The sequence below is a fragment of the Arvicanthis niloticus genome, chromosome 6, assembly GCF_011762505.2.
Source record: "Arvicanthis niloticus isolate mArvNil1 chromosome 6, mArvNil1.pat.X, whole genome shotgun sequence".
NCBI classification, from domain to species: Eukaryota; Metazoa; Chordata; class Mammalia; order Rodentia; family Muridae; genus Arvicanthis; species Arvicanthis niloticus.
This window is the reverse complement of record NC_047663.1, coordinates 446,089-470,182: the sequence shown is the minus strand read 5'-3', so window position 1 is coordinate 470,182 and position 24,094 is coordinate 446,089. Positions and strand designations below refer to the sequence as shown.

At 43.1% G+C, this 24,094-nt stretch overlaps 1 long non-coding RNA gene and 1 pseudogene across 1 annotated transcript; one reads left to right on the top strand and one right to left on the bottom strand.

The window, feature by feature from the left end:
- Positions 1-9,174: 9,174 nt before the first annotated feature.
- Positions 9,175-11,055, bottom strand: LOC117711843 (pre-mRNA-splicing factor CWC22 homolog pseudogene; annotated as a pseudogene).
- A 2,459-nt stretch (positions 11,056-13,514) lies between these two features.
- On the top strand, positions 13,515-20,338 carry LOC143442494 (uncharacterized). The gene is made up of 3 exons (XR_013110730.1): positions 13,515-13,765; positions 15,678-15,791; positions 20,117-20,338. It is a non-coding gene; the product is annotated as an uncharacterized LOC143442494 (long non-coding RNA).
- Positions 20,339-24,094: the final 3,756 nt, after the last annotated feature.

The following is a 24,094-nucleotide window of genomic DNA, read 5'->3' as shown; positions in this document are numbered from 1 at the left end:
AACCAAGTCCTGGTACAATATCAAACTATTCCCATAGACTGTGCTGACACATGATGATAAGGCCACATTATAAAAAACAAAAGGGAAGATGTGGGTTCCCAAGCCAGATAAGGGATGGCAGAGCATTGGTCATACCCGGGGCAACACTCTGAGAGCAAGGCAAGAGGGGGACCGCCTCCTGCCTAAATCAGGCTTGGGTCTACTCAACTCCATAGAGACAAATGCCATGAAGATAAAGCCAGCATTTTGCTTTCACATATGTGCACCTTGAGTATGCCTGGTGCCAGCGGGGATCAGAAAAAGGCATCCAATCCCCTCGAACTTGTAAGTTGGTATAATAAAATCATCGAACAAGACCATCCAACACACAGAAAAAGTTTATTGGAAGCAAACTGCAGGGCTGTGGGTTCCTTGTGCCCATCAGCCATTGCACCTTTGGAGGAGCTGGGGAGCAGGACCTCGAGCTACAGTGAGTACAGCAGGCATGAACCCCACAGGAGACTGTCGGAGGACAGCTCACTTATTGAAATAGATGGGCTGGATTATATATCTTGAGTCATTGTGGTGGGGAGGGAAAAGGACAAGGCAGGAGGTGCTGCATCGGGGCCAGGGCCTTCCAAACTTATCAGAAAGATTGCCTTTGCAGAATTTGTATCTATACTAGGCAGAGTCCTGATCCTGATGTTCTGTGATACAGCTGTGGTTTATCAAAGCTCATACAATGAAACCCTCCCTTGATGGAGCCATCTGTAACTGCAAGGAACCCGAAGTCAGCCATTGACATCTGCATCCCCAGAAGGCCTCCAGTCAGACTGAGACTAAGATCAAACTCAATCAAAAACATTTGGTGTGTGTCAGTCATCTTGATTTGTTTCTGGGAATAGCAGGATGTTGTAGTTGACAGAATGACACATGACACCATTAACGTTGAGCAGGTTCCCTGGCCTGTATCTACAGCACAGTAGCACCAACCATTTGGCTTTTTGACCTCCCATGGTGGCATTTGGGAAAACACCAGAGTTTGAAACTGTTTTGGCACGGCAGCTACCACGCACCTGTGGCTATTCAATAGTTGAAATGTCGCTGGCACAAGTTCGATTTGTGCTGCTTTTTTTAGAATCAGAAATAGAATTAAAGATTTTAATGTTACAGTGATTGTCCTTGGGTTGAAAGAAATACAGTTTGAAATTAGGCAAGTATGACTCGCACCCTATTTCTGTTAGACAGCACTGGTGTGAGATATAAAGCAAAATAAATCGCCATGGAAATAAAGAACTAGTGGCCCACAGTGCAATAAAACCATGTTGCTGTTCTACCGTGAAGACCCTCAAGGAAGAGTAAATCAGCACAGAAGATGAGGGACTAGCAGGGAAGCAGCCGTCTTTTCCAAGGGAAGACTCTGAGAGGCAAAGGAGCCAGTGCTACTCGGCACAAAATATCTCATGCAGCCTGTAGTTCAGATGTTAAATAAAAGACTTTCATATGTATTTGTTCAACATCCTTGTGTTCTGCACCCACACTCTGCATAAACATGTCTGTGCTCAGTAGGGAAACCTACAGATTTAATGCATGACATCACATGAAAGCACAGGCTTCCCTGTAAAGTCAGGTGAAGATTTGTTCTCATTTCTCCATTTACTCTTCACTGTGTGTGTGTGTGTGTGTGTGTGTGTGTGTATAGTAATGTGCTCTGTAGTCTTTCCTGCATTTTATGAAAGGAGAGTAATTGGGGGAGGTGGCACATAAATTCGCCAGGACTTGTAGAAAATATTTTAAGGGGGGGGGGAGGAGCTGATGTTAAGCAAAATGTTTTACAAAATTCTCTAACCCTCATTCTTATGTAACCACTCCAAAAAGCAGTGCTGTGAAGATTCCCTTCTATTGTGCTCTTGCTACTAATGAGATTTTGTTCAGCAACATAGTGGGGACTAAACCCCAGGGCCTCAGGTATGCTACAGAGGTGATTCCCTGAGTTAAATCCCCAGCCTCTGTCTTTTTCTTAACAGTGCTGGATTCCACCTTGGTTTTCACATTTCTCTTATTGAACAGGGTTTTTTTCTTTCCTTTTTTCCATACCTAGTGCTATTTTAAAAATATTATTTTTATTGTATGTGCATTGGTGTTTTGCCTGCATGAGTCTGTCAGATCTTGGAGTTATTGACAGTTGTGAGCTGCCAAGTGGATGCTGGTATTTGAACCTGGGTCCTCCAGAAGACCAGTCAGTGCTCTTAGCTGCTGAGACATCTCTCTACCCACTTAGTGGTATTTTGGGGTTTGTTTATTTTAATTTTCAAGGCAGGGTTTCAATGTGTAACAGGGTCCTAGGTATCCTGGACTCAGTTTGTAAACCAGACTAGTTTTGAATTCATAGAGATCTGCCTGCCTCTACCTTCTGAGTGCTGGAATTAAAGGTGTGAACCATACCTGGCCCTCTAAACTGGGGTTCTCAACTGGGGGACTACTTGGTAACATCTAGAGACACTTGATTATCACAAGTGGGTGTAGGGTGTGGCTAGTAGCACCTAGTGAGTAGTGACAGGTCTTACAAGGTTTCCCACAGGGTCCCTGTCACAAAGGACTGCTGATCCTAAGTATCATTAGTGCAGAAGTTGGAACTTTCAGTCTTAGGAAATGGCATGCCACCGGGCACAGCCATAGCCACTGCAATGGCGAAAGCCATGAAGCCAGCACAGCTGTGGCACGGTTCGAGCACAGCTGAGCCAAACACTGTGATCCCTGTCATTCTGTCTAACTTTTGGGGTTTGATCTCTATGCTGCATGCTTGTGGACTTTCTGTATTATGACTCATTTTATACTCCACCTTCCCAAGAAGATTATGTCTGAGTCTTTTTAGGAAAGTCCTAAACTTATTTCTGCTTTTAGAGAAATGACCTCATCTGGACATTGGAAGTCTTTCTTATGCCCTGGAGACAGTGATAAGCTCAGATAAGCAAAAGCTAGGAATTTCTAAATGAGGGCAAGACTCCAGGAATATTCTTGGGGTACCTGCCCCTAAGCAATCTCAAACAGTATCCTTGCTGCAGAGTAAACAGACACAATTAACAAACTCTGACAGGCCAGAATACTTAGTAACAGATTCTAAGTCTATTTTACAATACACTCAGAGCTCTCTGGAAATGTAGTTTAAAGAGAGGGAGTCATACAGGCCATACCTGGAGGAAGAGAACTCAGTGAATTGATGAAAATAAGATAGATTGATTAAAATAGCCTTTTCTCACTTTACAGTATAGATGATGATAAGATAAAAGAAGCTACAGATTAGTATTTGCCATTCATAAAAAGACTGGGTCAGACATTCTCTGTCTGGAGTGTTTTAAAACTGCAAATACTGCCTGCGTTTAGCAGGCTGCCATATAATAAATGTGTTTGCTTTGACAGAGACCTTCTTTAGATTCTGAATTAGAGTTACAGGGCTGATAATAAAAATAAATTTGTTCCAATTGTGACTAAACTTGTGTCCTCAGACAAGAAATGAAAAAATCAAAAACACATCCAGAAATAAAATGATATAGTCTGTACTTCTTGGATTAGTCTGTCTGTTTGTGAAATCTGAAGCAAGCTGATTGCTGGTCATTAAAAGCTGCAAGATTCCCCTGACCACCTGGCCTGACTCACTCTCCCTTCCTGGCTCTTTATCTCCTCTTGAGGAACAGAACCCAGTCAAGGAGCCCAGGCTGGCACCTGGTACCCACCTACCTGCCTAGGTTCAAATCTTACAGGCTATTCCTGGCATGCAGACAGGTTCCCTGTGAAGTATGAGCCCTAAGGGGGCCCTACGGCTAGGTGGACTGCTTTCACTTACAGATGACCTTTTTAGCCCAACACTTACTTAGAAACTAGTTAATCACAAGATATCCCCTGGTTCATTGCAAGGACTGTATTGACCAGTGTTTTCTGCTCACCCTTGAGATGAAAGGAGGGTCAGGCTTCACGTCCCCCTTTCAACTCCATAAGGAGATTACATTCTAATATGATTCAGAAGCAGCCTGGGAACCTGATGCTCTATCCTCCAACAGGGTCAGAGCCACCGGCTGTGCTGAAGATGATGCTGTCCCTCAATGGTCTCACCTTCTCTGGGTGCTCAGGTTCATTCCTCTTTGGAGACCAACACTCCAGCCTCTTCTAGCCTCATTGGTTTCCCAGACAATTACCTTCTGGATTCTTCTCCAACGCATGGCAAATGGTTTACTGATTAAACCAACACTGAAGCCCTTCATTTTATTTTTAAATAAAAAAAACAACATAAAGAGGCAGCTTTCTTGACACTCCTTCAGTGGAGACTGACTTTGTCACAAGGTATCTTTTCCTACTTCTACTTGTACCTAGAAGATGGAGAGGTGGGCTGGAGAACAGAATCACACTTGCCACTGCTTCAACCTGAAGATGTATTGTTGCAACAATCAACTTACTGACTCCTGAGAATAACCAGGAAGCAACAGGCCTGGGAACAGAGACAAAAGGAGTGAAGAGAAGTGCACAGTGAGGTGGCTCAGTGGGTCAGTACTTGCTGAGTTCAATCCCAGAAGCCATGGAAGGGTGGAAGGAGAACAATACCTCAAAGTTTTCCTCTGATCCACATATGTACACTGCAGCATGAGCTTGTCTGAACACACAGACACACAGACACACAGACACACAGACACACACACACACACACACACACACACACACACACACACACACACTGTTAGCATTTTGTCTAAGCTCTGCCCCACAGTTACCTGGCAACAGCCAGCTATGCCTGACTGCCTGACTCACTATAAAGGGGCTGCTTGCCCCTCCTCTCTGTTGCTCCTCTCTTGCTCTTGCTTTCCTGTTGCTGCTCTCTCCCCATGTCCCTGCCCACTCTCTCTCCACCTGCTCATACCAATATCTCTCTCTCTCTCTCTCTCTCTCTCTCTCTCTCTCTCTCTCTCTCTCTCTCTCTCTCTCTCCCTTTCTACCCTCTTAAGTCCCTTCTCCATGCCCTAAATAAACTATATTCTATACTATACTGTCATATGGCTGGTCCCTCAGGTGGAAGGGATGACTCAGCACGGGCTGCCAAGGCACCCCCTTCCCTCATACCTGACTACACCTACATAGAACACATCCCCCCTTTATCTTCTTATAAACATATCATATGATGTTGAGACTCAGATTTAGAAACTCTGAAGGTTGCACCCCCCCACACACATATCACATGGAGATCCAACCTTCACTAGTCCAAACTTCAGAGAACTGGTAAGCCCCCTCCCTTCATTGGTCAGAGTAAATATCTTCATGGTCCCAAGGAAGAATTCTTGAGCTTGGAGCTATCCCTGAGCTGCCCTTGAGGATGGGGACATTCAGTCTTTCCACTTACCCTCATTTTAGGACATTTTCCCTTGGCTGAGATTTTCCTCTCTCCTTTTGAGACAGTTTCTTTCTCACTGCTGAGAATTCTAGACTGGGTCAGGGTAAACTTGCTGGGTGTAGCTAAAGGACACTGGCCCAGAGCTTATCTCCCAGACCATCACTTGATGACCTGGTGGTCTGGCCTGTGCTAGACTTCTCTGATTATTAATCATGCCCTCAGGACGCTGGTAGGAGCAGTTAATAACCCCATTCTCTCACCCATGGGTCTGTCTTGCCACCTTGCCCCTACTTACTGAGATGTCTTGGTCTAACTCACAGTAAGCAGAAAACAGTACCTCTACATTCCAACCATTACAGTGTTACCATCAAGGGGTCATGAGACATTGGAAAACATATCTGCAGGATTCCTTAACAGTTGTTTTCACCATGATCATTTGGGTCATTCTTCTAAAATTTATGGTGGGCTCATGGATGCACATGGGATTCTGCACACACACACACACACACACTGAAGACTAGTGGGCATTTGTGGGAGTTTGGTTCTCTCTACCTTGTGGGCTCCAAAGAAGTAACTCAGGTTTCTAGACTTGGCTGAAAGAATCATTTCCTGCTGACACATCCTGTTCTCTGAATATTTCAACCAAGGTATTTCATAAATTTTTAAGTTCATTGTCTGTATTTATGACCTTTGGAAAACATATCCATACCTAAATCAATCTCTCTCTCTCTCTCTCTCTCTCTCTCTCTCTCTCTCTCTCTCTCTCCCAATATACACATTTCTAAATATAGATTATACCTGTGGTTTTCTAATATTGAACATATTTTTTCCATCCAAGGATGAAGATTTGCCTTAATAAAAATAAACAAGAAAATAACGGAATTCAAGGACGGAGATGTGGGGAGGCTGGACATAAATGCCTCTATAGAGACACTTCTTTGGTTGTAGGCTACAACTCAGATGTAACTGAGTTCTTAATTTTTCTCCCCTGAAATCCCCTAGGGCTAAGATTGTATCTAGGGCATTGTGCATGTTAGAGAAGTACTCTACCTCTGAGTTATATTTCATGCCTATATCCCCATTCAACAAAACAATTACAGGGCAGGCTTCATGAAGACTCTCAGTTGTGGACTTGGCCATTCCAAAACTGGTTCTTGAGCATGGCTGAAAGAATGTTTTCAAGACTGGGAATGTTTAGCTGTCTGACAAAGAGAAGATACAAATCAGACAACACTAGGCACTAAGGACAGACAGTTTAGTCTTGGAAATGCTGATATTAAACTGTTGTCTACCTGAAAATGTGCTAGTAGAGGTAGCTAGGTTTGTCTGTCCATCTGGTAGCATTTACCAAAGCAACTACACAGGACTCTGAGAACCACCCTCCGCAATCCCCCCACCTCCAGCCCCAGGTGAGTAAAGCATAACTAGGATCAGGCTACTTACTGTGATTCAGATAGAAAATGCCAGTGTGTACATAGATGGTTCTTTCTGTGTCGGGGTCAGTTCATAATGACCAGGGTGCCTATGACAGAGTGTAACCAAAGATTCTACCATACCTTACTGGATGTTGGCCTTTTAAAAGTCCTGGGTTGCCAGCATAAGGGGCAGCTCCAAGTGTCCCTCATATGTTCCATACTTGGAGAAACATTTTGCTGGTGTTGCTTTCCATGCCCTGGGGCTGCTCTGAATTTTTCTCCCAGCACAGCTTAGATTAAGATACTTCTCTTGTTGTCAAAAAGAACTCATTACCACACCACGTACTCCAGGAAGATAATGTCAGTTTGGTACTTGATCAGATGTGCCTGATCTACATTGTCATCCTAGATGAGAGTTCAGAAAGGTCTGTTCCAACATTGAAAATAAGTGATGCTGGGTCATCATCCTGAACCCATAGAGAGCAATGGGGACACCAGATCCCTGCGTAGACATTCAGCTGCTTAGCATGGCCATCTCCTGCACATGTCTCTATACATCTCCATAGACTTCATGATTCAGGTGGAGATTACCCAATCCAATTAATACAGCACATGTGCTGGAAAGACAACAGCCGAGTCCAGCAGCTCAAGTGATGACTCGTAAGTTAAGAACATTTGCTGATGTCTCAGAGGAACAACATGGCACCTATCAAACACCTATATCAGAGAATTTTATTCCCTCTTCTGGCATCCGCAGGTGTGGAAAGCCATGGCAAGGCCTTACTCTTGTCAAACACTCACCCTTGGTTCTCCTATCTACTATTCTTCTGCTTACCTTCCATGATTCACTTGTCAGTTCTCAGAACTTCAAACAAGGCCTCATAGCAACCCACCTTAGTAACCCTTCCTCCTGATCGCTAGATTGAGACAACATCCTGCTAGATAGATGTTTTTTAGAACCCCTGGTAACGGCAAGGCTTTGTGAGAATAACTTAGTTAGACCCCACAGCTGCAGCTTCCTCTACCTGCAAAGCCCTCTTTCCTTTCCTGTTTCCATATCCTGTTTTCCTGTATATAACCCATGTGAACAATAAAAATTTTGCTTGCTTGATCAGACTTCTTGACTTGCTGTGCCTCCTTATCTTCTCATGCATCTCAGTCCTCTCCACAGGGGCTAGGGGCCCCACTTGATTGTCCAGCTGGCCTGGACACACAGGAATTGCATTCAGTGGAGGACCTGCCATGAGTAGGCAAAACCACACCCTCCCTGCTTTCTGCACAGCCAATGTGGTGGATGCTGCCAGGTTATCTGTGGGGTGTCTGAATCCCCTGTGGTGGCAGCAAGTCAATGGAAGTTCCCTAGCTGGGAGTTGAGGGGAAGGTTGGGGTGGGGGCAGGGTGGTTTGCAGGGAGCACATGTTGTGGGCTGGAAGACTGGGAGGAGGTGTGCTGTGCTTGGGAGGGAGGCAAAGGCACCTGCCCACAGGCATGGGTGATGTTCCCTACACAAGCTCAGCAGGTCCTCCCAAGACTACTGAACGGCCTAGAGGATATGGGAACTCAGGCCTCTAAAGAAAGCTTCAGAAGTTCTGACTCTGTCCAAGGGCCAGCTTGCTGGGCCTAACAAAACATGGGTGTGTTATGCACTGCGCCATGCTCATTTCGGTACCTAGGAACAGATACTACCAGGGCAGGAATTTTAAGACTCGAGTTAGTCACCTAGAAGCTAGAAGCTAGATAATGCATTTTAAAGGAATCAGTAGAACTGTGCTCCCCCCTTCCCACTTGGTTTGTCTCACTTTAGATGCTCCTGAGGGTTGCCCTCAGTACAGATGAACTCACAGTGGTTCAATCCCATGCATGTCCCCAAGCAAGTGCACCCAGCACACACACACACACACACACACACACACACACACACACACACACACACTCAAATACATGCATGTATGGCACAGGAGTGCCCATGTACACAAGAATAAAATATAATTAGAGAAATGATTTCTACACAGGAAAGTTTAGTAATGGTTATTTTTTTTTATTTGCTTATTTGGTGGGGTAGGTGTGTTCATTCAGACAGTCTTACTTTGTCCTCCATTCTGGCCTCTAACTTGCATCAGTCCTTCTGTCTCTGTTGAGATACAGTCTTGGAGCCACTATGCCCAACTTATCAGTGACATTTTCATACGTGAAAATAGTTCCACTCACTCTAACTCCTGATGACCCTCTAGGGAAAGTTTTGCTTCCTGTGCCCACACACAACCTTAGGTTCTGCTGGCCTGCAAGTTTCTATTCCAGAGCAGGGAATGCTCCTACCCGGAGTCACAACAAACATTCCACTGAACTGGAGGCTCAGACTTCCCCCTGCTCATGTTGTGCCTCTAATGCCCTTAAACCAACAGGCTAAGACAGGAATGTCAGGGCTGGCTTCTTTTGCTCAGCTCTGGTTTCCGGCCTACAAATGAATGACCTTGGGCGTATTTTTCAGATGTTCTCGAAGTTCATGCGTCAAACCCCCGAGGCCTATGGATGTGAAGAAGTTAATAGCGAACCGGGTGTTGCGTCGGTTGTCTCGGGGTAACAGTCCTTCAAAGAACGGCTGAAGAGTTTCATCCTTTAACCTTGCATTCAGTTTAGGAAGACCCATGTAGTCACACAGTTCCTGGAAGAAGATCTTGACAAAAATCCTACTAGACGATGTCGTGGTCTCTTCACTCAGCTTTATACATCCGAGAACACTCCATGGAAGCGAATCTGTGTACAAAAGGTGAGCAAACATCTTAGCAACATTTCTCAATTTGTTTGTCTCTAAGCGATGGATGGTGTCGTACTGTTCCTTGAATATACTTTCAAATGATTCCATGTATTCTTTTTTCAGCATACAAAACCGCCCAGCCAACAAGCCAAAGAATTTTGCATAGGTCCTTTGTTGGGCACAGCAGTCAAGTATCATGTTGCAGAGTTCCTTCCTTTGGCTCTCAGCAGACTCCATCTTCAGCAACTTGTGTGCACATTCTTCAAAGTCTAAACTTGACTGAATGGCAAGATAGATTGTGCGGCGGAATGAGACTAGGTTGATTTCTGTTTGGTCATGAACAGTTACTTTTTGTCCTCCTTCTTCTCCTTCTTCCTCTCCTTCCTCCTCCTCACTACTTCCGGTTTCTTGGTCTGTGCTTGAATCACTGTCTCCTTCATCCAGGATTTCTTTTTTAATAGCCTTGTACTTCTCTTCATTCTCCATAAAGTGAGGATCCATCTTGAAAACGTTAAGGACATCTTCTGGATTGTAGTCATCCTCCAGGGGGAGCATATGTGTAAACTGATCGTCCTCTTCCACTAAATCAAGTCCTTCCAGAATGACGGGGTGGTCCTTGAATCCATCCTTCCGCACAGCAAACATCACTTCAATCATGTACTGGACTCTTTTGTCAATCTCAGACTCGTGTAGAATGTTTCTGAGGCGGTCAAAGACGGCATTGATTCCCCTTGGAGACACTTGGGTTAATTTGAGACCACACTCCTTGAGGAAGCTGATAGCTACTTCAACACTGTCATCCGTTGGTCTCTCTAGGAGCAAAGTGAGCATCTCCAGGCACAGAACCTCATGTGCCACATTTTGGTTTATAAGATGGGCCACAAGTTTGGAAGCAGTCAGGCAAAGTTGCTTATCATTCCTTCGATATCCTTTCCGAAAATTCAGAATTAGTCTCTTGAGGACTAACTCGCCAATCTGTGGGAATTTTGAGTTGATGATTGCCACCAAAGCCGCATAAACCTGAGTGAAGATTGGAGAAGCACTCTGTGCTTGCAGAACAGATCTGGACAGCAGTCCTCTCCCCCTGACGATGTTCTCTTGAAGGAGCTCTTGGATAATAATACTGATGTTGGAGATGTTGACCTTGTTGATGAGACCATTGATTGACTTCTTCAGAGCCTCCCAGCTCATCCTCTGGTACGCTAAGCTGTTTTTATCTGTAATCTGCTCCTGCATCCTCCTGAGCTTTGTGGGAGGAATATATGCTCCCCCAGTGCGGGTGAGGAGCAGATCCAGCTCATCTCTCTTCTTCTTCGAGGCAGGTTCTTCCTGAGTAGAACTCGGGGTTACTCCTCGGTCTGGGTTCCTTCTTTCAGGAGACAGAGATTTCCGGGACCGTTTCCGACGATCTGCGTCTCTGTCTCGGTCTCTTTCTCTGTGTTTCTCTTGGTCCCCATTTTGTGATTCCAAGGTGTCACCATAAGAGTATTGTCTTCTAGAATGCTCAAGATCAGAGTGGTCTCTGTCATGACTGTAGGAACGTCTCATGTGTGCCATGTTCCTCCTTAAAAATCTTTCAAAAAGAAAAAGCAAGAACAGATCTCAGTATAATCTGCCAGACAGTTATGTCATGGACTTGCTGTGGAAAGACTACAGAAAAATACCTGTGCTTTCTACCATAAGCATGGGAGGCAGGTTCCCGTCAGTATGCCCAGCTGTGAAGAGTCATTTTATAGTTGTGGTGAGCAACTTTGCTTATCATTTCCCATGAGTCAATTCTTTCTATGTAAATGAGGACCTATCTGTAGTATCTGGTTACAGGTAATTTGGATTGGCTGTGTGATTCTGACGTTTTTTGTTGCTCCAGTTTTCTAGGTCTCTGAGTGTTTTGCCTGTTGTTTGGGTGGGTGGGTCTTGAGGTTGTTCGGTGTGGACAGAGTCCAGAAGACAGCTTTGTCTATCACGGCGGGTGTACTGGGAGTCAAATCCAGATCCTCTGGAAGAGCATCAAGTGATTTGAACTGCTTTGATATCTCTCCAGCCTCTTCCTCTATACTTTGATCTTTCTGTAGTCTCTCTGACATTACAAAAATTCTTCCATGGTTACATCATCTGTGGGAAGCCGACAGAAAGCAGCTATCATCCTTGCAGCCATCTTGAGCCATATACCCTGAAAACAGACTTGATTACATCAGCCTACAACAGCTGAGCACACTCTGATAACATCTTGCTTTAGATACCCAGGATCTTTCTTTGGGTGTGTGAGATTAAAGGGGTGTGATTTAAGCGTGTGACTTAGAGATCAGATTTAGAGACAAGGCCCAAGGGCATGACTTAAAGGCGTAACTTAGAGGCGTGGCTTAGAAGTGAGACATATAAAAGGCAGATTATTAGGCACTCGGAAGTACAAGTTGGAATGAAGACCCCCAAATTAGGGAGACCCTTACTCAAGCCTCGGGAAATCGCGGCCACCCAAGAACTCTCGCAAGACACCGTACTTGGATGCAAACAGCAGAGGTTTATTAGGGAAATAAGCCGGCGGTCAAACCACACGCTCTCTCGCAAGAGCAAGCAAGGTTTTGCCCTGAGTGATGGGTACAGGGTCTTTTAAAGAGCAAAACCACAAACCAGGGGAGTGGGGAGGGGGTGAGAGGTTGCCAAGGATACATAGCATGAGAATAGTGATACATTCCAAAGAAACCCACCCTAAAAGGTTAATGGCCATGGAAATTACCCAGTACAATCATTTTCTCAAAAATGTGGTTTCACCAAGTCACTGCCCTACCTTGTCATTTATCAACTATTTATTCTCACTAGCTCCAGCTGTAAAGCCACAGCTCTGTCATTGTGTTTTTACCACCTGAATGACTTTCACTCCTTACAGCCAGTTCCTGGAACTGGCCTGGCTTGACTGGCCTGGCTTGTTTCAGAGAAAAAGTTCCATGTCCCTAAAAGAACTTAAAAGGCGTCTATATATGTATATATCCTATAAAAATGATTTTTATAATTTTTCATTCTTCAGGAAGTAGGAATTAGGTTAGAGAGTACAACTTGGAGTAGGAATTAGGCATTGAGGAAGAAGACACTTGGACTAGGGAACTCAGAAGAAAAGATCATTATTGGGTGTTAGGCACTTGGAGAAGGAACTTGGAACTTGGAGGCACTAGGAACTAGGAACTAGGGACTAGGAACTCAAGACTTGGGACTTGGAGAGAAGAAGAGAGACTGAAGAATAAATGGGATTGAATCACACTCTGTCTGGTCTCCATTCCTCAAGTCCATCCTCACTCTCACTCTTGCTGAACCCCAACCTGTGGACTGGAGCAGCTTGGGGCAGTGCAGGCTCTAACAATTTAGCCCCCAAGGCTTTTGGCAGTGTGGGTTCCAACACTGACAGAAAGGTCGGAGACATTTTGGCTCCCAAACGTGGGGTAGTGCAGTTCTCAACATTTCTGGCCCCGAAGTGTGGGGCAGCTCAGGCCACAACAAACATCTATTTCTAAGGAATGAAACCAAACAACCAACCAAGCAAACTAACTACCCCAGGGAACATCCCTGTAACCCTGTCTGACTCCAGAAATAACTATGGCTGTACATCCAAACCATTTCTGTAGATTTCTCTAAAAGGCCAGAGGGAGGCAAGTGGAAGAAGTGGAGCTGTGTCACTGGTAAGCACACAGCTGGGATTCATTCTGTTTCTTTTTTTTTTTTTAATTTTTACTGATATTTGACAAACGCGCATCCTGCTCACAACCACATTTACTCATTAAAAATGCATAAAGGCGAAAAAAATAAATTAATGTAAAAAAAAGTAAAAAAAAAAAATATGCATGAAGGCAAAATTGCAGAAGTGGTGGCCAAACACCTGCTTTAGATTTCATTCCTTGAATTGGGACCTTTTATTTGTTTTCCCTTGTTTGTTTGCTTTGTTGATTTTTCAGTAGTTGCCCTTGAGCTGACATTGTAGACCAGGCTGACCTTGAATTCAGACACAAGCCTGCCTCTGCCTTCTGAGTGCTGGCTGCAAAACTCTGGTCTTGGGAGGGTATAAACAATCACAGTGAGAGCTGCTCTCCTTTTTTGTTCAATGCTATCAACAGATACTTCAAGCATGTCGGGAGTTACTCATTTGGAAGCTGTTCAGTAGCATCTGGTTCTATCTGTGCCTATGCCAGGCAGGGAGCACATAGCGGCCATGGAATACTTTCACCAACGATATATTCCGGGACAATGTATAAGGTAAGACAGGCTTTTGGGGGGTTTGTTGTTGTTGTTGTTGCATTTGGCATATCTACCTATATCAAACCCCGCCTGTGCATGGTACATTCAGAAATCAGAGAAAGGCAGCACATCTGCAAAAATTAGAGCTATACATGGTATTCAGCTGCTTGTTGGACTAAAACTAAGAGATTGTCTCTGATTAACAAGTTCTAGAGTTTTTGTTTTGGTTTCTGTTTTGGTTATTCTCACCAAAGGAAATTGATTTGGTATGGATTAGGATTGTGAGTTTCTTGTGCTCTTGATCCGTGGCCACTTCGTTACATTTAGCAAGCAAGTACAAGGTCAGACTCCCTAATATCTGTGTTTATGTCTTCAGTAAAATACCAACAGTGTAGTAAACAATCCTGGTCCCTGACTCACCTTGTTTCTGTAGGATCCACTGTTATAGTTTTCTCCAATCTTTCCATAGTCAGACTACTGAGACCTGCATAGAAGGCTGTTGAAATCGTTTTGAACTTCCTTTGGTCCTCTGAGGGGAGAAATTGTTTCCAATGTCCATGTGTCCCCTTATTAGAATCCAGTGTTTTAAAACATAATTAACAATTTTACCCTTAAATGATGCTTGGAAGAAAGCAAAAGTTCAGTGGACACCAGTCCTTTTGTCTCCTGATGAATTGCTCCAAGTTTTTCTCAATTTAAGAAAATATTGGCTGTAAGACTCTGTCTGTCTTTGTCTGTCTCCAGCTGTGGGGGCGGCAGAGGCAGGCAGGGCAGACTTCCTGGCTGTCTTGGACACACTTTGTAAACTAGGTTGGCCTCGAACCTGTAAGAGCCTGCCTCTGCCTTTCAAATGCTGGGATTAAAGCTGTACGCCACTATGACTGGCTAAGATTCACATCTTCTTTTTAAAATTAATGATTCTAGCTTTTGCTAGGCAGTGGTGGTGGCAGAGAGAGGTGGATCACTGTTCATCTGAGGCTAGCCTAGTCTACAGACCAAGTTACAGATAAACCAAGGCTAAACAAAGAGGAGCTCTTTCCAGAAATGAAACAATGACAAAATATTTTGGTTTTTAATATAGAGAGACTGATTTGTTTAGTCCTGTTGTCTGTAGAACTTGGATAAGGAAGGCCAGTTGGGTTTTATTAAGGACTTTTTGACTGATTGAATTTCAGCTCTGATTGAGTGTCTTCCTTAGGACAGGAAAGTAGAACCATAAACTTGCTCTAGGAAATTATTTTACTATCACGTGCTTGTGGATTGTTGTTAAAGGTCAGTTACATAGACTGAGATGGTGGTGAAATTTCTTTTTATGTATTTCTGGTTGTCTGGGAAGTCGCTGCATAAACTGGCTTAGTCTGGAACCACAGATATCTGAAACCAGGTCTACCTAGAAAGATTCATGGAGTTCCAGGACAATGAATGATATTTATGTTGATATCCTGTTTAATGTATTTTCACTGTCTAACTAAGTAAGTCTGTCTGGCATACAGAGTTCCAGGATGACTGATTATATTTATCTTTTATTATGCATTTTAATTAAAAATGGATAATAAAATGACCTGATTGACCTGATTTTATTATTCTCTCTCTCTCTCTCTCTCTCTCTCTCTCTCTCTCTCTCTCTCTCTCTCTCTGTGTGTGTGTCTCTCTCTCTCACTCTGTATGTGTGTTGGGAAGGAGGTGGGGTGAGGGTAGGATTGTTGCCTGCCTGCCTGCCTATCTGCCTTTCTGTCTGTGAACCCTGTGCATGTCTGATGCATTCAAAAGCCAGATGAAGGGGTCAGACCTGTTGAAATTAGGGTTATGGATGACTGTCAGGCTTGCCCTGTGGGTAGTGGGACTTGAACCTATGTAAGAGAGAAACAGGACTGGCAGGAACAGAACTAGGGTGTTCACTAAGCTTCTGTTGTCCATTTTCCTGTTACAGAGTTGTGTCTGAGGAACCTCCTAGTGTACATGGAACAAAAACAACAATGGGGAAAGCAATACCTGTGTGAGCTAGTTTTTCCATCTTACTTAAAGATACTTGATCATCTCTAAGGTATGCAGATAAAAAAAAAGCATGTTTCCGGGATATACTTACAAATAAACAAGCAACCACCACCACCAACAGCAACAAAGTATGTTAGGATTGTCGATTTAACAGCCACTTCTATTATTCTGGTCCAAGACTCTCCAAGTCAATTTCTGTGGAAATTGTTTGATGTCCCCATTCCCCACACTGTCAGGAGTCATAATGGGACAAGCTAATAACTAACAGATGATCATCCTGAAATGGCCTGCCTTGGATTAATATATAATCTGTGACAGGTGTGCCCTTATTCATCAAGACTGTAAGGGATTCATTTTAGGAAAAATTCCTGCTACTAATATGTTTTCCTATTATTATTATTATTATTATTATTATTATTATTAAACATATGTAACAATCACTAAGCAATAGCACACCCCTTTGGAGCAGATCTCTGCAGATCCATGAAGATGCACTGTCTTGATGCTATATATTGATGCTATATAGTCAAATAGATGACTTCTTTAGTCTCAATGATGATCTTATAAGAATTCCTAAAACTTATCAGTGATTATTAAGCTCTTTTATAGTGGGACTGCTACTAGTCCCTTTCTGATAGTCAAAACTGCAATGAGAATCTCTGCCAGTCTCCTAAGTGTCCCAAGTGTTCTCAGACAGTAACCAGACTTTCTCCTACTCAGAGCACATTCCCAGAGGTTGTAAAACAGTTAATTAAAGTTCAAAATAAGGGAACTAACAATTTATTATAGGTGCTAGGACAGAAGATAAAATACTGCCTGGGTTTATCTATACAAAACTTCACTAATTTCGTAGTTATAGTTTTAAACCTTCAGTGAACCTGTGGAGCTGAGACAGGAGATGGATGTTTAGACAGATAATTACTCCTAATGGATATGCATGTAAACATTCTCTGTTGTAAACTTCTATTTCAATTTCTGATTTGGTTTTTGGTGTGAACTTGTGATGAACTTTGTAACATGTGATCATGTATAAGTACTGAAACAAAGACAAAGAAAAACTCGTCACTCCTTCCTCCCCCCCTCCCCCCACCTACCCACCTAGGAGAATTTTTTTCCCTTAGAAGAATTTTTCCACTATTAGAATTTTTTCCTTTCCCCACTTAGGACCTTTCTGCTTTCCCCTTAGATAGCTTTCATAGGAAACTTTTCACACCCAGTAATAAGCTCTATAATAACTTCTCTAAGTGTCTTTTCTTCCTGCGACCTCAGACAAGCAGGCATAAATTAGAGCCCAGCAGTTCCTGCTGAGATAGTACAAAGTCTATTTACTTAGTCCTTTGCTGTTTTTAGGAAGAGGTGCTAAGTGCCAGAAACTGGTTTCTGGCCTCAGAGAACCACAGAAGGCAGGTCAGCTACAGTAACACAGTAACTTAGATAAGTAAACTTTTATTATACAGCAACCCTGAATAATCTCGTAAGACAAGTCTTCCCCCTGCCTCCTCCCCCTCTTCCCCTTCTGTTGCCTCAAGAAGAATCAACAAGAAGAAAGAATTTTCCCCAACATCGGTGCTGACCCCCACCACCATACCACCCGAGCTTGTGTGTGTGTGTGTGTGTGTGTGTGTGTGTGTGTGTGTGTCTCCATGGTCAAACTAGGGACCACTCCAGATTTGTGTTTCAGAGATCCTTACTTATTTATTTCTTGTACCTAGGCTTGTGTAGACACTAGGTAGGCCACACTTCCTGAAAAACAAAACAAAACAAAACAAAATTGACTAACAAACCAACCAATCAAACAAGTTTGCCTGCCTGCCTGCCTGTACAGAGAAATGACATCTCAATTCAACCAACACTACCTCCTAAGTCAGCCTGTTTTTCTTTCTTTTCTCTTTTCTATTGTTTTCTTTTTTCTATTTTCTTTCTTTATTTCTTTTCTTTACTTAATTTTATTTATTTTTCATTTTATTCATACAGGGTTTCATCTCAACATTGCCAAAACCACCACAATGTTTTCTCTGTATAGCCCTGGCTGTCTCACTTCTTCCTGCACATAGCTCAGGCTGTACCACATTCATAGATTTTGAAGCCAAGGCTATCCCAACTCTCCCTCCAAGTAGACCAGGATGACCCACATCTCTTTCTCTTTGAGTATCCCAGGCTATCCTGTGTCTCTCTCCATGTAGTTCAGGCTGTGCCACATTGTGCTCCACATAGCCTAAGCTATTCCGAATAAATCACTGTCCACATTGCCAAAGCTATCCCAGGGCTACATGGAGGCTCTTTGTGGTCTAGCCTGGACTACGTGGAGGGAGGGAGTGGTGGTACAGCATGGGTTCCACTGAGAGAAACGCCTTGGGAAAGACTGGGCTAAGCAATGGGAGACATGGGAGAACCTGGGCTACATGGAGGGCTACCCGGGATATCCTGGTCTAAAAAGTGGTTGCAGAGGGGGTCCAGCCTGGGCTATCAGAAGAGAAAAGTCAAGCAGCCTGGGCTACATAGAGAAGAACTGGAAGCTCAGGCTGACCTATGTCTTTCTCTTCTTATCCCACACTGTCCCTCTTCTCCCTCAGGTAGCCCAGGTTGTCTCAGTCTCACTCCACATATCACAGGCTGTCCTACATTTCTCTCCACTTAGCACAGGCTGTCCCAGGTATCCTTCCTTGTAGCGCAGGCTTGACCACTTCTTCCACCATGAGGCAAGGCTGTCCAGCTTCTCCCTCCTCTTAGCACAGGCTATCTTGAGTTTCTCTCCACATAGTTCAGGCTGTGCCATATTTTCCCCTGAGTACCCTGGGCTACCCCACATCTCCACTTTGCCCATACTATCCTGCTTTTTCTTAACGTAATCCAGGCAGTTCCACATTTTCCTCTCTGTAGCCCATGCTGTCTCACTTCTTTTTCCTCTATGTAGAACAATCTATCCCACATCACTCCCACGTAGCCCAGGCTGTCCTGCAGCTCTCTCCATATAGCTCAGGCTGTTCCATTTCACTTTTTTCTCCCCATAATCTAGGCTGTACTGAGTCTTTGTGCTTGTAGCTCAGGCTGTTGCCTATGTCCCTCCACATATCCCAGGCTGTCCCACTTCTCATTCTGTATAGCTCAGGCTGTCCCCCCTTCCAGTTAGCCCAGGCTTTCTCTCTACATAGCCCAGGTGCTCCTAATTCTCACACCTCTTATTCCAAGCTATCCCAGGTCATTGCACTTGTAGCATAGGCAGTCATTTTTCTTCCCCACATAGCCTGGGTTATCCTTTTCCTCCCTACCCCCTATACCCCAGGCTGTCCTGTTTCTTCTACATAGTCCAGACTGGCCCTTTTCTCTCTGCATAGTACAGGCTGTACCAAATCTGCATCTGCGTAGCCCAGGCTCTCCTACATTTCTGTCCTGTTTATTAAAACACAGTAACTGCTAAATGGTGGCCCATTGTCAACAACTGTAGAATGAAGGAATTCCACCAGCAGACTTTTTGGAGTTTTTTTTTTTCTTTGTTTGTTTGTTTTAATCAAATGATGTAATGAGATCTACCAGTTGGGCCCTTCTCTTTTTCATTTTAAATAAGACCGATTAGCTGGCTGGTGGTTTGGGAGGTTTCTGATTTTGACGTTTTCGGGGCTGCTCTTGATCACATGTCTGTTTCCCTTCCCCTCAACAGAAGTGATGGACATTACAGTGAGATGGAGAGATTATTTGTAATTATTGCTTTTCTTATTCTAATAAAAGGTTGATCAGTAAATATATCTTCTTCTCTTGATAAATGAAGAAAAGAAATAAAATATTTGGCTAGGTTTATATTGCTTCACTTCTATTTCTCTTTGTTTCCTTCCTTCCTTCCTTTCAGATCCAGCCTTCCATTTTGGGGGGGTTCCACTTTGGGCCCCCATCTGTCTGTTTATCTCTCTGTTTTGGTATCTTTATTTTGTAGCCCTACCTGTCTTGTTTGTCTCTAATCCTGTATGGATGGTTGTGCTGTGAAACACACACATACACACACACAGTGAAGAGTGGGGGGCAATTGTGGAGTAGAAGGAGGAGGAGGAGGGAAGTCTGAGGGATGCAAGAAAGATGCTAGTCAACCAGAGGGTTTGAATGTCAAGCCTTGTTCCTTAAAACTTGGAAATGTTCTAACAAAGCATTTTTATCTATCTATCTATCTATCTATCTATCTATCTACTTATTTATTTATTTATTCATTTATTTATTTCTACTTGTTTTCACTCTGTACACCAAGCTGGCAGGCTCTCAGCCTTTGTGGAATATCTGCTCTGCTCTGCTCTGCTCTGCTCTGCTCAATTTAACAGGGCAAACAACTTAGCAGATATATTTTTGGTGTTGCTTGACTTGACATATTTTCCCTTTCTATCCTTGCAGGGTTCCCAGACTGTCTGTCCTTTGGGAATCAAATGGATGCCAGAACCAAAATCTTTTCAATAAAGGACCAAGACTACATACCAGCCCATTTGGACAGACTTTTTTCCCAAGGCACAGATCATCCCAACATGAAAAGATGGCCCTCCATCCCTCCCTTTGACCCATTTTTCCTCTTCCAATGTACACTCAATAAGATAAATAAATGAATAAATTTTCCAGTTATTTATTTGTTTAAGCTGTCTAAATTCTCCCTCAACACCTCCAACTCACACACACATACCACCACCACCACCACCACCACCACCACCACCACCACCACCACCACCACCACATTGCTCTGGGATAACCTAGCTCTTTGTAAATGGTAGTGGAGTTGATAACCCACCCTAACAGAAAGAGAAAGACTCCACTCTCACATAGTCTTGCCCTGCCAGCTCAGGCCGAATCTGGACCATATTTACATGACTTGGTATTTCTGATTTTTAAAAAAATATTATTTATTTGTTGTTATTTAAAGGAGCACACTGTCTTCAAACACATAACAGAAGAGTGTGTCAGATCCCATTACAGATGGTTGTGAGCCACCATGTGGTTGTTGGAAATTGAACTCAGGACCTCTGGCAGAGCAGTCAGTGCCCTTAACAGCTGAGCCATCCCTCCAGCCTGGTGTTTCTAATTAATGTTTAATGTATAGGTAAATAAACGGTGGGAGAAACTGAGCATCTTAAAACCATAGGCATGTGTATCCCCCTCTTATGTATGTATGTATGTATGTATGTATGTATGTATGTAGACACCAACCAAAGTTTGGGTTTTAACAAAGTAAGCAAGCACATCCTGCAGGATGAATGAATTGGTAAGCCTCACCCTACAGAGTTTACTTGAGGCTTAAGGACTGAGTGGGACTGCCCTGAAAGCAGATAGATAGGTAGATAGATAGATAAATAGATAGATAGATAGATAGATAGATAGATAGATAGATAGATGATAGATATGTTGAAAAGTCTACCTAGTTTTGATAGATGATGGTGTCACATAACTGTATAGGTGCCCCCCCCCCTTTTTCTTAACCTCAATAGCACAATTGGGACAGAATTGAATATCAAGCAGGCTGGGAGTGGTTGGATATGCAGAGAAGAAACACTTGCAGTTAGTAAAGTTTTGCTATTAGGTTCTTTGGGGTGGGGGGTCTTTTTATGGTAGAAATTGTATTTTCTACACTATATTCTGATCATAGTTTCCCATCCTAAAGCTCCTCCTAGATCCTTTCTCCTCATCCACACAACTCTACCCTGGACCTGACCCTTAGGTTTGTGGTTGCCAATTGGAGATAATTTCAGTGCTAGTGACTTCAAACTTGTCTTCATTTCCCCCTATGAGAGCTGTGTTTAGATCTGTTGCAGGCTCTCCATGCATTATGAAACAAACCAACAAACATTTAAAGCATGCAACAACTGACTGCACACAAAGAGGCTGTTGGCTCCTCTTTAGAGATAGTACTGTGTAAAATTTCCTTAATAAACAAAAGTCAAATCCAAACTAAACAAAGGGGACACTGTAACAAATTATGATTCCTTGTATATACAGAAAACATTTACATTGGAGGTAAGCTTAAGTAACCTCTAGTTCATGTAAGAGGGGTGTAAGAAGGGCAACCCCCCCAACAAATAGTAGCCTAAACAAAAACAATGATCATTCTCTACCATTCTGCATAAGGAACTCTGTGGTCTCATTGGATTTTGTTCTGTTCTGTTTTGTTTGTTTCTGTTTTTCTTTTTGTTTGCTGTTTTGTTTTCCTGTTCATAAATCCACACATATAACACCCAAACTTATGGGGCACAATAAAAGCAGTGCTAAGAGGAAAATTCATAGTATTAAGTGGCCTTGTAAAGAAATTGGAGAGATTCTATACTATCAACTTAACAGCACACCTGAAAGCTCTAGAAGGCAAAGAAGCAAATACATCCAAGAGGCATAGGTGGTAGGAAATAGTCAAACTCAAGGCCAAAATCAACCAAATAGAAAGAAAGAGAATGATACAAAGAATCAACAAAACTGTAGAGTGAAAATTATAAAGACCATTTTATGAAATATATACAGGCTTTTTCTTTACTCCTAGACTTGAGCAAGAGAATGCAGGTTCCAAAAAGTGGAATTGAACACATTCCAGGAGGAGTATTGGCATTCCTCAAGCCTCGGGGAGGGGAGCCCACCTGTGGGTAGGGAAGGCCCAAGGCAGGAGGACACATTCCTGGCCATGAAGAAAGATGCAAGTCATCTAGGTGGGGCTGGGGAGCTAGTAGCCATGATGGCAGGACAAGTGACAGGATAACAACTGAGAAATAGTTGGTAAATGACAGGGTAGGACACAGTGACATGGTAAAACTACATTTTTGAGAAGAATGGGTGTGCAGAGTGATTTTCACATGACTCTAAATCATTTAGGGTGGGTTCCTCTGAAATGTTCCACTGTTCTTGGTTACCCCTCACCCCCCCTTGGACTTCCCAGTGTTGAATTTGTAAAGCAACCAATCCTGTGTAACCGAGCAAAAATTCCTCCCTTTCCCCCACCCTGTGCTATAAAAAGTACCTCAGCTTGCTGGTCTTTTGTCAAAATTCTGTTCCTGCGTGGACGAGCAGTTTTGACCTTGGCTAGCCAACTCTCCCCAGTAAACCTCTGCTGATTGCATCCAGGTACAGTGTCTTATGATTTTTGGGTGGCAGTGATTTCCTGAGACTTGAGTAAGGGTCTCCCGAGTTTGGGGGTCTTCAAAACCAAAAGATGGTTCTTTGAGAAAATTGTCATGACAGATAAATGCTTATCCAATCTAACAAAAAGGCACAGAAATAGTATCCAAACTAACAAAATCAGAAATGAAAGGAGAAACATAACAGGAACCAAGGAAATTAAAAAAAATAATCAGATCCTACCAAAAAAGCCTATTCTTGACAAAACTGGAAAATCTAGATGAAATGGATGACTTTCTAGACAGATTCCCCATGCCAAAGTTAAATCAAGAGCAGGTAAACTATCTAAGTAGGACTGTATCCCCTAAAGATAGAGGGAGTCACTAAAAACATCCCAACCAAAAAAAAAAAAAAAAAAGCAAGCCCAGGATCAAATGGCTATAGTGCAGAATTCTACCAGACCTTCAAAGAAAATCTACCATCACTCCTCAAACTATTCCATAAAATAGAAACAAAATAAACACTACCTAATTCATTCTATAATTACACAATTACTCTGACACATAAACCACACAAAGACCCAAGAAAGAGAATTTCAGACCAATTTTGCTTATGAATATCAATGCAAAAACACTCAATAAAATTCTAGGAAACTAAGTCCAAGAACACATCAGAACCACCATTCACCAAGATCAAATAGGCTTCATCCAGGGATGCAAGATTGATCCAATCTATGATAATCCAATAAAGTAATAGTGGCCATGGTGCCAGTAGTAGGGTTTACACATGGGAACAAGAGCAGAGTCTTCCACTCACCAAGCTGACATGGCCGCATCTGCTGGTGAGTGCCAGATCTAACAACAGCAGAGAACAACACTGATGTGGAACTATGTCCTGGGTTGACCAGCCAGTGACTTGGTGGCAGGTTGACTACATTGCATCATTTCTTTTGAGCAAATGACAAAGCTTTATTTTACCTGGAGTAGATAATGTGTCCTACTTATGATTTTGACTTTCATGCACATATTGCTTCTCCCAAGACCACTACCCTTGGACATGCTGAGTACCCCATTCACCACAATGGCATTTCACACAGTAATGCTTCTGACCAAGGAACTCATTTTACATCAGAGAAGTGAGACTGGGCCGATGATCATGGATTCTAATGGTATTAATTACCATGTCCCTTGTTACCCTGAAGGTGCTGAACTGATAGCAAAACAGAATGACCTTTAGAAGACACTTTTATACAGCCAGTTATGGGACAGCCACCTGGAGAACTGAGCATGG